Here is a 12603-nt window from a genome sequence, read left to right as displayed (position 1 = left end):
TACCGCTCATAGCAGTGTCATTTTAACTGCATGGGTGACGTCCGGCTGCCTTTTGCAGACCGGTAAAGGGCAAATTTAGGAGAGGGGGATGTGGGAATTGAGGCTGGCCCGCTGCCTTTGCGCGGGCTTTCCCGCCTTTTCTGCCATTCTCATGTCCCGACATGTCTGCCCTCCTTTGCCGTCAGCCGCGCTGGGAAGGGCGGAGTGACGTTTAACTCCCTCACCCGGTAGCGGATGTTGACTGTGGCGCCGCGCGGGGAGCCTCCCGAGAGGTTTTCGCGCGCTGCGTCGGGAGCAGGGAGTACAGTCCGGGACTTCAAACGGTGAGCCACGCATTCTTTTCCGTCCGTCGAGTCCCGTCGCTCGGGGCTCGTCGGACTTCGCTGACGGCGCCTCGCGCCCGATGCGAACGCTCACCTTTTGTTGCCCCGCTGCGTACTCACGGCCAAAGGGCAGTACGGTGTCCTAGTGCGTGGCCTAGCTACGCCGACCCGTCTCCCTTCGAAGCCAACGCGAGCGCCTTTGCCCTCGCTCGAGCAACCGGGCCCTTTGTCCCGGTGTCTCCGTGGATCACCTTTACCGCGGAGACGTGCTCGTGGCACCCTGTGTAGTACTTTGTGCCCGTGGCGTGGATAAGCCTACTTGCTTTCCCGCCGCGCCTTTTTGCAACGGGCTGTACTGCGTTGGTGTTGCCACAATAAAGTGTTGCGACTTGAGCAGTATCGTGTTTCCCGCCACGGCGACGGTTGACGCGTGCCCTGCGGCTCGCTAAGACCGTACCCACGCTGGTGGCCGTACTCCTTCGGGATACGTGTACACCACACACTACAGTGTTAACTCTGTACATACGTCTCACGGTCGAGATGAGGACCTCTGGAAGGCCCAAGTGGTTCATGCAATCAAACAATGCTGCCTGCGGGACACTATTGTATGCTTTCTGTACATCCAGAAAACAGCATAGCAGAGATTGCCCTTCAAGCTTCGCTATTTCGGCACACTGGGTCAGAGTGAAAATATTATCCTCCAATTTACGACCCGAACGAAACCCATCTTGTAGTTCCGTCAGCAAGTTCTTCGTCTCAGCCCAGCCACTTAGCCATTCCCTTAGAATACCGGCAAACATTCGGTACATCACGCAAGTGACCATGATAGGGCGATAGCTCTGCAGCAGGTCCACCGCGCCGCCTTGCTTTAGGATCAATGTTATCCGACCCTGACGCCAGTCCTTCGGGATTTCAGCGCCAGAAAGGATGCTCAACAGCTGGTCTGCAAGCTTCTCCCTAGCCTGTGGGTGGAGGCACTTCACCAGGCGCGCTGGCACCTCGTCGGGCCCTGTTGCAGTTCGAGTGCTCATTCGCGCTAAGGCACGGATGACTGTCACACTGCTCACCGCCCAGCGCGGTTCCGCTTCCTCTTGCCTTTCGCCGAGGGCAGGGTGCAGTGTCGCGGCCGCAGAAGCAACCCTGTCACCGTCATTTCCCGTCGAGCCAAACAGTCCACTGCTGTATTGTGTCAGGTGCTGCCGCACATGTACCACTGGCTGGTTGGTGTCAGCATCCCTCAATTGGGGCGAATTCTGTTGTCGCCTGTCCAGTGTTTGCACATATTGCCAGAACTTCTGGGCTGCGTTCTTGCCCTCTTCGCGCAGAGATTGAAATAGCTTCTTGTTGTACTCGGCAATTTTCGCCTGCACCAATTCCTGTACCTCGTGCTTCAGTTTAAGATATCTCTACCAGGTGGCTGCGCATGCCTCTGTATCCGACGACTGCACCATCCTTCGATGCTCCCTGTTTGCCTCTCGACACCTTTTTCAGGCTTCTTCAACATCGCTATCCCACCACGGACTCTTTAACGCTCGTGTCGACCGTCTGTCTGGGACCATATGTCGTTCCACCTCCTGTCGTAGGGCCAACGTGTACTCATCATAAGTGGTAGCCTCGTGCATTTCGGCCCAAGCCTCGAAGTCCTCAACGACAGCCTCGATGGAATGGTGTGGTAGATACCGCTTGATCTTCTTTCGTCTGGAAATTATTTTTCCTTTATGACAGGAGTGTCCGAAGTCGAGCCTGAGGCGGTTATGGTCGCTGCCGAGACTGTACTTTCCCTCTTCGTCCACACCGCACCTCTGTAGCATTGCATGCAAACGCAGAGAGACCAGGGCATAATCAATATTGGTGGCGCTGCCGTGAGCACACCATGTGAACTGTCCCTCCCACTGTGGCTCGAGGTTCATGATGACGAGGTCTAAGTCTTCGGCCAACTGCAGGAGCAGCTTCCCGTTGGCATCCAGGTGCCCGTCCAGCTCACTCAGGTGCCCGTTAAAGTCGCCAATAATGATGAGCTCGTTGTCTGCCTGCAGTCGTCGTGTGTCCTCGCGTACACGTCCAATAAGCCTTACATTTTCTTCATGTAGGCCTTGCACAGACAAGTATACAACACACACCGCAGTGTTCACACCAAGCACATTTCCTGTTACCCACATGTGGTCTCTGCATTTCCCATCCAAACGTTGCCAATGGAGGTCGTGGCGCCATAACACACCGACCCCTCCCTCTTTGCGACTCTGGCCAGATCTGTTCTGACCCGTCCAGTGCCAGTCTGGCTGAATTGGTGGCTCTTCCAGATCTCGCAAGTGGGTCTCTGCCACTGCATATAGCGAGAACACTTCGTCTCTCAGGGAATTATACAGCTCTCCCCACTTTTGTTCCCGGCGGGCACCGTGCATGTTAAAAAAACCCAATCGGAAGCATTGCCACTTCGCCCGGCGCCTATGGCACTTTGATCGACATGTCCGGATGTCCTCTGGACCACAGTGTCTCCCATACTCCCCACTGCGAAAGCTCTCCTGCCCATGTCCTGCTCAGCAAGAAGGGCATGTCATTGGGGATGTTGTTGCCTCATGTAGTGCTGGACCATGTCGGCTATCATGCAAGCCAGGTCTAGTCCAATAGGTAGTGCTTCCATCGGTTGGATTAGGTATGGAAGCTGTATGTTGCCTTGCCAGGGCGGGGACTGCTGGGGCTGGACAGCTTGTGGTATCACGTCGTGCTTTTCTCACGACCACGTGCGGCCTAGGTGCCAAATTGCGCGAACATCCCCAGGCACTTTAGCCCTTAGCGGTGTGCCCGAGCTGGCTGGAGCGGTGCGGGTATGTAAAGGCGCCGCTGGTCGTGTTATGTGTGTCAGCACTTCCTCTAATTCGGTGTTGTGCGGTGGTTTGTATTATTGCGATATTATTCCTTGCGAATATGGAGATGTTTGAGTGCTGACTGTTCTGTGTGAATGTTAGTTCTGAATGTGCGGTGCGCTCTGACACGCCTTAGCGAACACTGTCACACGGGTACTTGCTGCATGTGGTCACGCTGCACTGTATTTGATCCGGACCGTGTAGTGGTGACATACTGGTTTTCCTCGAGAAATTTTGATCGCGCGCAACAACTTTGTCGCTGCTACGCTGTACAGCATCGAGTTTGGCGCAGATGCCCTGACCGCGATCACAAGTGTCTGTGTGACACCGGCGGTATGAATATCGAATTATTTCCACTACTCGCACATGTAGTCCAAGTAGCATAGGGGAAAAAAAAAAAAAGCTGTGACTGCGATATCCCCCGTCGGTGATCACACGTGAATGCTTATACCAAGTTAAACCGTTCAGTTCTGAACACTTTTGTGGCCTCTACTTCTTTGGCTGCTGCTTACATGACAATGCAAGAAAAAGCAGTCTACTAATTACATCAAAATTACGCAGAAACGGTGCATCATACTTAGGCAAGTCTCTAGAAAATATAAAACGTCTGCAAAGAAGCCCATGTACATGTCCGGTCTTGCAAACAAGCTTACTGGTCACGCTTTTGGCAAATTTTGTTGTTAGGGTTCTGCTGACATGAGCCGCAGTGGGCCATTGCATTATACATATATTGTATAATTGGTGTATCAAGTGGTCACCTGTAAATTGCGATCTGCATAAAAAGCGAGTGCTTTGCCTTCAGCGCAACTTTTGCATGCTCACTTTTTGCTTAACACCTAAATCTAAACCTCGTCGTACATTGAAGGTGTCATCATCATCAGTCTGACTACGCCCGCTGCAGGGCAAAGGCATCTCCCATGATCTGCCAATCCACCCGGTCTTGTGCTTTTCGTTGCCATGTTATACCTGCAAACTTTTTATTCTCATGGACCCACCTAACTTTCTGCCTCCCCTTCGTGCGTTTGCCTTCTCTGGGAATCCACTCAGTTACCCTTAATGACCAGCGGTTATCCTGACTATGTGCAATGTGCCCGGCCCATGTCCATTTCTTATTCTTGATTACAACTCTGATATCCTGAACCCTGGTTTGTTCGCTGACCCACTCTGCTCTCTTCTTGTCTTTTAAAGTGACATCATTTTCCTTTCCCTCGCTCACTGGGTCATCCTCAATGTAAGTTCAACCCTCTTTGTAAGCCTCCAGGTTTCTACTTCGCAGGTAAATAATGGCAAGATGCAGTTGTTATATACCTTCCTCTTGAGGGTTAGTGGCAGATTACCATTCATAATTAGAGAATGCTTGCTGAATGTGATCAACCCCATCTTTATTCTTCTAGTTACTTTACTCTCATGGTTCGGCTTCGCGGCACCTACCTGTTCTAAGTAGACATATTCCTTTACAACTTCCAGCGTCTCTCCACCTATCGTAAAAGTGAAAGTGCTGTTTTCTGCCGAGACTGTAGCACATTACTTTAGTTTTGTGGACATTCATTTTCAGACCTACTTTTCTGCTTTTCATTTTCAGTTCTGTAATCGTGAGCTGTAATTCATCTCCTAAGTTACTCATCGAGGCAATGTCATCAGCGAATCACAGGTTACTAAGATACTTTCCATTAACTCTTATTCCTAACTCTTCCCAAGCTAGGGCCCTGAAAACCTCCTGTAAGCACGAGATGAATAGCACTGGAGAGATTGTATCTATCTGCCTTACACTCTTCTTTATTGGAATTCTGCCGCTTTATTTATGGTGGCTGTGCATCCACTGTAGATTTCTTCCAGTATGTTTATGTAGCGTTCTTCGATGCCCTGATTCAGTAGCGCCTGCAATACTGCTGATGTCTTGACTGAGTCAAACACCTTCTCGTACTCTATGAAGGCTATGTATAGGTGTTGATTGTATGTGAAAGTGTTGTTTGATATGTTTATGGCAGACGATAACGTTAACATTATGGTACATTCCACAGTGCAATTAAGTGCAGCGTATTTCGATCGGTGCATCTTCTTTTCATGATCTAGCAGTAATTTATTTTAGGCAAAAAATGTCAGTTATGGTCTTGTTGCTTTTTCCCACTTCATAATGCAAATTATTTATTAAAAGACCACATCTCATACATTAATAAAAGGACCAGGGCAGCGGAGGGCCTTGACACTTTGATCATGCACTACCATATTACAATTTTCAACTGCAACTCAAAGACCACTGCTTGGCAGATTTAATGCATGATAAATTCTATTGTTATAACATTTGTCTGTGTAACATTTGGTTGTAAAAACATGCTCAGACAATCGACAACAGCTGGTCCATTAGTTTTTAAAAAGCACTCAAATGGTACTCCATGCCTACTGACTATAGCACAGCGTAATAGTATTTGTCTAAAATATGTGGTCAATAGGTACGAAACAACAGCTGCGGCACTTTAAACAAGTTATTTGCAGTTAAATAAAAGCTGGAAGCACTTGATCACAGCACTATTGGGAGTCTGTCACCATGTACAGATCTTTTGTAAAAAAAAGCCTTTGCTAGTCTTTGGCAATGGAGTTTTAACGCCCTTCGCTAACACCAAGGAAAGTCAACTGTTTTTCTAAGTCTTAAGCTCTTTTGCTGGCCTTCAAACAACGTTATACTAAGCTCTATTTTTCATCTTTATATAGCTTCTTTTCTATCCTTTTATAACAAACTGCTAAGACCTGAACATTAATTGTCTAGAAATTCAAATACTTCTGAAGTCAAGATTGTCACAAATTATTCAGATTTTCTTTAGCGTGTTAGGATGGTGTCATAACATATTGAACTTCACTGTAATGAATAGAGTATTTTCGCTCTGATTTAACAGGTGCTGTTTCAATTGCTATGTATTTGCACAGATTGTCAAACACATCACAAATGATCTAATAACAAATGCCTCAACTTAGTAAACAGAAAACTTGTATATTTCAAATGTGGTGTTTTATTGTATCTCATGAAGAGGGTAACATCATTCAGTAAAAGCATTGCGGGTGATCTCCATAGTCATATAACTAATTGAATTTAAGTAATTAGTATTGAAGTTCCACTTTGTTGCATGTACATGTAGTAGCACCATATTTATCCTCTTCTTTATGCCTGTGCATTTCATTATAGACATTTGAACAAACCGGAAGTGTCGTATTATTATTGCCTGTCTTTGTCATATTTCACTCTGACTTAGCATAGTATTTGATGCTAGATGCCAAAAAAGAGATTAATGTGTCACTTCTCCCATTTACCATGAAGAGGTTTCTTTTTAAGCTATTGTTCAAGGCAGTGACGTTATTCAGCATTCTGCTGTAGAGCATATGAGCAATACTGTTTATTTGTACAGGACGCTATACCATTGGTCGCATATACATGCTTTTTCGGTCCACACATGTAGCTTTAAAAATCATCGGTGTAAATGCGGCTGTCTTTATTTAAATGTGGAATAGTGCATTAAAAGAAAGAAAGTCTGTATCTCTAATCTGACCCTAAGGTGAAAGGAAATGGTACCGTACAGTCGGGGGTGGATCCAGCCAATCATTTTAGGGGAGGGGGGTTGCTTAAAGTAACACTGGAGAGAGGGGCATGGTCATTACTTTTTGTTTTTTACTAGCTTAAAAATTATATGATAGCATAAATACTATTAATGTGTGCTTAAAGGAATCCCAGTCATTTGTCCTAATTGGTGATAACAGGTGGACGGCAAGCACTGAAGAGAAGGGGAGGGGATACTGACAGGCTTTGGGGTGAGGGGCGATCGCCTCTAGCGCCCCCCTTCTGGATATGCCACTGCGTGCAGTTCTGCACAAGATCACAGGATTGATTCCGAACCTCAGGAGTCTTATTATAATAGTTGTAGTATGTACTAGTGCCCTAGTTTCATGTACTCAGGGAGATTATGAGGTCAAAATAATTAAGCTTTAATTTGAAACAGTGCATCTCATAACCAGATTTTAGTTTTGCGAGATGAAACCGTCGAACTTAATTTTATTAATTCTTCTCTAAACCAGCATACATGTACAGTGCTTGCGAAATTCTGCTCCCAGTTTTTTTCATGTGAATGTGTAGTTCATCACAGAATTTATGGCATTATTTAGCAGTGCGATTTTTCAAGGCCTTCTCTATTGCCATGACCTCTTTTTTTTTTTCACGTTTGTTCAAACCAGAAGACAAGTTCACCAGGGAACATTTACTGCATGGGAGGATGTTTGAAACAGTTGGTTATGTGTTCAAGTTGGCGCATACACCTTTTGCAAATCAACAAAATTTCTTCATCTTCATTAGGCAAACTAATTCTATACAATTGTGCAGCAGTCATGCAGCCATACTGTCAAAGAAATAATGCTTCAGGACAAATAGAAATGTTTATTAAAAGTTACTGATAAGAAATGGTAAAGTTAGGCGTCTGTCATAATCATATGGTGGTTTTGGGATGTGAAACCCCACATATCACCGAAAATGATAAGGTAACATTGCCTGAAAAAGTTGCTTGTTATTTACCACACACCTCAAGGATCAATATGAATTCTCTGCAATTAGAGGCAAGTGAAAATCTAGAAAAAAGTGCTTTTTAAAACCAAACGAGGAAGCAGATAAACATTAATGCCACTGAGCACTTTTACTAAATATTCTATTCAAGATTGCAGTAAAATAAGCACCTTCAAACATATATATGTGCTAGTAATAACAACAGAATGCTCAGCTTGAGGTTTTTGATGCAGGAAATATAAAGAAATTATGAAAACGACCACATGTTGGATGATGAAGCCAAGACAATGCTTTATTAACAGTTTTTAAAATTCTTATCTTATGGTTCGTTTCAATAATGTTCCTGACTTAGCTAGTTGTGCACTTGGCTGGAGTGCAGATTCATTTCCACCAATGTCACTTATCCTCTTTTGAGGTCCTTGGCAGCAAGTACACCTACCTGTAACAGACATGGCAGATTACCCAACCTCCTCCTTTATTTTCCTGTACAATTTCTAGCAGCGGCCTATCTTTCCACTCCCAAATAAAAGTGGCAGTGAGTAAGCTGTGTATGCATGAACTTCACTACATGACTTGGGCTGCAATTCAAAGCATAAACTCTCTTAAGAAACTGTAATAAGTGTCCACTTTGTTCATACTGCAGATATTTAAGCAAAATTGGTTGAAACACAAAAATATGAAAACAGATGTGCATTTTTAATGTAAAGTATTGCACAGTTAAAATAGTGTGAAGAGAACAGTAGCAGATAGATCAGCTAAATTGGTGCCAAGCGTTCCTTGGTTGTACGGGTAGTCACATTCAATGGGCCTCTTGTGCAGCCCTGGCAATGCTATGAAAAAAGCACATGCTAGTATCTCCATTCCAACTTCAATCGCGAGTGGGCACTGTAAAATACAGAGCAAATGCCCCCTCCCCTCCCGCAATTATTTTTCAACCTGTTCTCCACTACGGAATTCTTCAGCAGCAGTTCTATGGAACCAAAGTTCTGAGAGTCTTTATATATGCGCAAGATATTTTAAACACTTTTACAATGTGATGCCTCGAGGCTGCATTCTGAGTTGTCACAAATTGTCTGAAAACTTGTAGATCATCTTTCCCGCCTTGTCATAACACCTGAAATTTCACACAAGGATTCTCCTCGGGTCTGTAAAACAGTAAATGTGTGTGTATTCAATACAGCATTTCATTAGAAACACAGGTGTGCATTTTTCCTAAAAGCACTTTTATATTGAATAAGTGTCTGAGACTAAGCAAGGGCCCCCTTCCAGATCATCTTTCAGCGTCGAGGGGGTGATTTCTCAGGATTTTACAGTAATATGAAGTTGTAGGTAGTGCTTGGGTCAGTGTGCATCTCTCACTTTAAAGTACTAAAAACTTGGAAACTTGTACCCCTACGCAAAGAGAAGAAACACAGCATACCAAATACGTTTGCACTGTTTCAAGTTTTAGTTCACCATGGTGAAACTCGCATGTCCATCAAACAAGTGGTGTGAATGAGGGCAATCTTCAGCCATGTGTAGCCTTTGAGCTTGTGAGGACAGACTTCGCACGTTACCAGTCATAGTCAGCATGGCTATACGCTGTCGTCCTTTATGAAAGGGAAAACGTGAGCACGTCGCCTGCGCTCAGCGGCGACTGGCTACAGTACCATCTACCTACAGCTGAAGAAAGCGTGCCCACTTCTGTTTTTATCAGCGCCTATCCAACGGCCAATATTCATTCTTTTGTTTGCCAATAGATGCCTTCAAAAGGCGATGTGCTTTGTTTAGCAGTTGTTTTAGTTGTTCCAATTCAGTTAGTAAATAATGGTAAGACAGTACCACCACAAAAACTGGACATGTCATTTCTTTTGTTGCAATGAGTGGCTAATGACCCAATTAACTTGACTGCAAACCTTTTTTAACGGAGCGCACAACAGTTAAATTGTTTAAAGACATTTTAATAGTGCTCTGCTCGGGCGTATGAATGTTGCGTCACAAGATACCACAGTGCTGCAGACTTGTGAGACTGCATTTTTTTTTTTTTTGAGAAAAGCAGTGCACGGGTTCGTTTAAATGTACATGTATTGTGTGTCTGTTGCAATAAATTGTCCTTTTTGTCACGCTTCCTATCTTCCATCCTCCTAGGATTATACGCATTGAGATGTGATACACCTAACAATACAACTACACTGACTTTCATTTCTCTTTGGGTCAGGTGAATGAACTGGTCAGCTACTCTACATCATTCATATGAGTTTTTTTTTGGGGGGGTGTTGAAAGGACACTAAAGAGGAAAATAATTTCTCGCATACTATTGAAGTATGCCCACTCTTACCATGACACGACGCTTGGCAAGTGCGAAACCGCGCAAAGAAAATGTATCACCAAACACCATGACATCATTGAGTTTGATTGCATTTACTGGGTTCTACATAGCTTATAATCAATAAAAATGAAGAACATTGTCATCTGTGGGTGTCATAGCTAGCATATGAAGTTTCAAAAAATATCACCGAGCCAATCGCAAAATTGTGAATATTAATTTTAAAAACTTTTGACGTCACGCATGGACATGTCGGCAGTACTTTCAATAGTGAAACTTCAACCTTAATTTTCTCCACTAATATTGAACTTGGGATAGTGAAACATATGGCTTTGGCATTAGAGTACTCAAAGTGCAGTTTGTCGATTGAAACAAGGTCACTGTTTCTCTTCAGTATCCTTGTAATGCTTTTGTGAAATACACACAAGAAGCTTGTGAATCAAGTGCAAAGCTGCACAGCAAACTGGTGTTGGGAGTACGGAGTTTGCACTACGTGATTTCACCCATGTCGAATCGCTGCAGTGAAGGGAACCAAACTGCTCGAGACTACAGCAGCAGAGGCCTATAAATACCTCCAGAGTTTCCTTCCACAGTTTCAACCACATGGGTTCAATAGTGGCAAAACATGACATTTATTCCACTTGTTCTTTACAACTCCATGATAAACAGAGACTAACACATGCATTTTTCTTGGTTTAAATGTTGTTTTTTGATCTTTCAGTGGTTAAGTTGTCTTGAGGTAACACGGGTATTATTGAAAATAAAATCATTTTGAAGAATAGATTCAATATCTCTGCTGCTAGCCTCCTTTCTGACATGCATTCATGACAATTGCATTAATTGGCAATTCTAAGAAGTTTAACCCTAGTAGTAAATTTACCATGCACCACCCTTTCAGCAAAATTAACTTCCTAGATATCACGGTATCTATTGAAACATTCTTTAATGTGAGGTATGAAAAAAATACAAATCCTTTGCCCACACCATAAACATATAGCAGGCAATGCCAATCAGAAAATAAAAATGAACAGGGCAGAGGCAAGTGAAATTATGAGGAGGAAAGATGTGCAGGAGAAGCGGACTCCACCCCCAGTCGAACCGGACAAAAAGAAAAAAAGATCTTTGGTTTACAATGTTGTTCTTGCTGCTAACATGTTTGGCCCAATTTAATCTCCAGTGGTGAATTCTTGTGATGTGCCTCTTAATGGGGCTGTCTTGGAGTTTTTTTTTTTACAGAGAAATCAAAAGTTACTCTCTACATAATTCAAACGAATACCCAACTATATTACATAGACTACACAAGCCATCATCTATGACACGGCAAAGAAGAAATATTCATCAGACAGGCAAAGCGTTTAAGAAGCGTCTGTAGAGACAACGTTCACTATGCTCACCAATTAAGCAAGCCAAAAGAGACATTTGGCGAAATGACCTGCACAACACTCTGAAGAAAATCCAAAATGAAGCTTAAAAATGAGAAAATCATCATTAGCTGAACAAGTCCCATAGCACAGCCTAACCAGCCGCTAGCCTTTGCAATCAAATACCGAAATGCATTTCCAAACTTAAATAATATTTTCGCAAGTATTACCCAACATTACTAACTAGCAACGAGCCACTTCGGAAAATGTTCCCCGACATGTTAGTGCATGCAAAAGTAAACCCGCATTTTTTGGTACACATAATACCTAGTTGTCATCTAAGATTTAAGACCTGCAAACACTTTCAAGATTACATTAGAATTAAAAGCACTAAATGTGATTTATGCATAGTATAAAATCAAGTTTTACCTGCACTAGTTCAAACATTATCCACATGATTAAATATACATATTGTCACAAACAGGACAACATTTTAACATGGTGTAGTAGCACAACTTCGACAGAGACACAGAGTACAAGAAAACACGACACTCGCTTTTCTTGACATCTGTGTCCCCGTCGAAGTTGCGCTACTACGCCACATGTTAAAATGATATCTCACCAACTAGCCCAGCTCTCGACCCTACTGAACAAACAGGACAACCTGCTAACGTTTCATTAAATAGGCATCAAGCAAGCATGGCAAATAACTGCAAGCAATGGCGCAGCATTTTATAGTAACAGGGCATATTTATTTATTTATTTTATTTATTTACAGTACCTTACAGAGCCCTCGAGGGGCATTGTGTAAGGGGGGCGGTACAGATAATATGTTAGAAAAATACATATACGTAATATCTACACATACATAGGCAAATAATGAATATAATAGAAAATACAGTTCTACTTATGAACATGTGAGCAAAATACATACTAGAAAAGTGAGTTACAGTATATGAAGGTGAAATACAAAAATAACTATTATGACAGGAACTACAACCTAGCAATAGTGCAAAAACATCGGCAACAGTCCTAGAAACACTGATGATTATGAAGATGCGATAGAGCAGTTTTTGGTGCATAATTTATTTATTATTTATTTACAGATACTGCAATCACCTTTGGTGATTTTAGCAGGGTGGTACATGAAGTTAGTCATGAACAAATGGCAAGTACAATGACATATAATATATACAGGTTATACAATGTG

The sequence above is a fragment of the Rhipicephalus microplus genome, unplaced genomic scaffold (genome assembly GCF_043290135.1).
Source record: "Rhipicephalus microplus isolate Deutch F79 unplaced genomic scaffold, USDA_Rmic scaffold_14, whole genome shotgun sequence".
Lineage (NCBI taxonomy): Eukaryota > Metazoa > Arthropoda > Arachnida > Ixodida > Ixodidae > Rhipicephalus > Rhipicephalus microplus.
The sequence above is the reverse complement of the archived record's forward strand: the minus strand, read 5'-3'. Positions refer to the sequence as shown.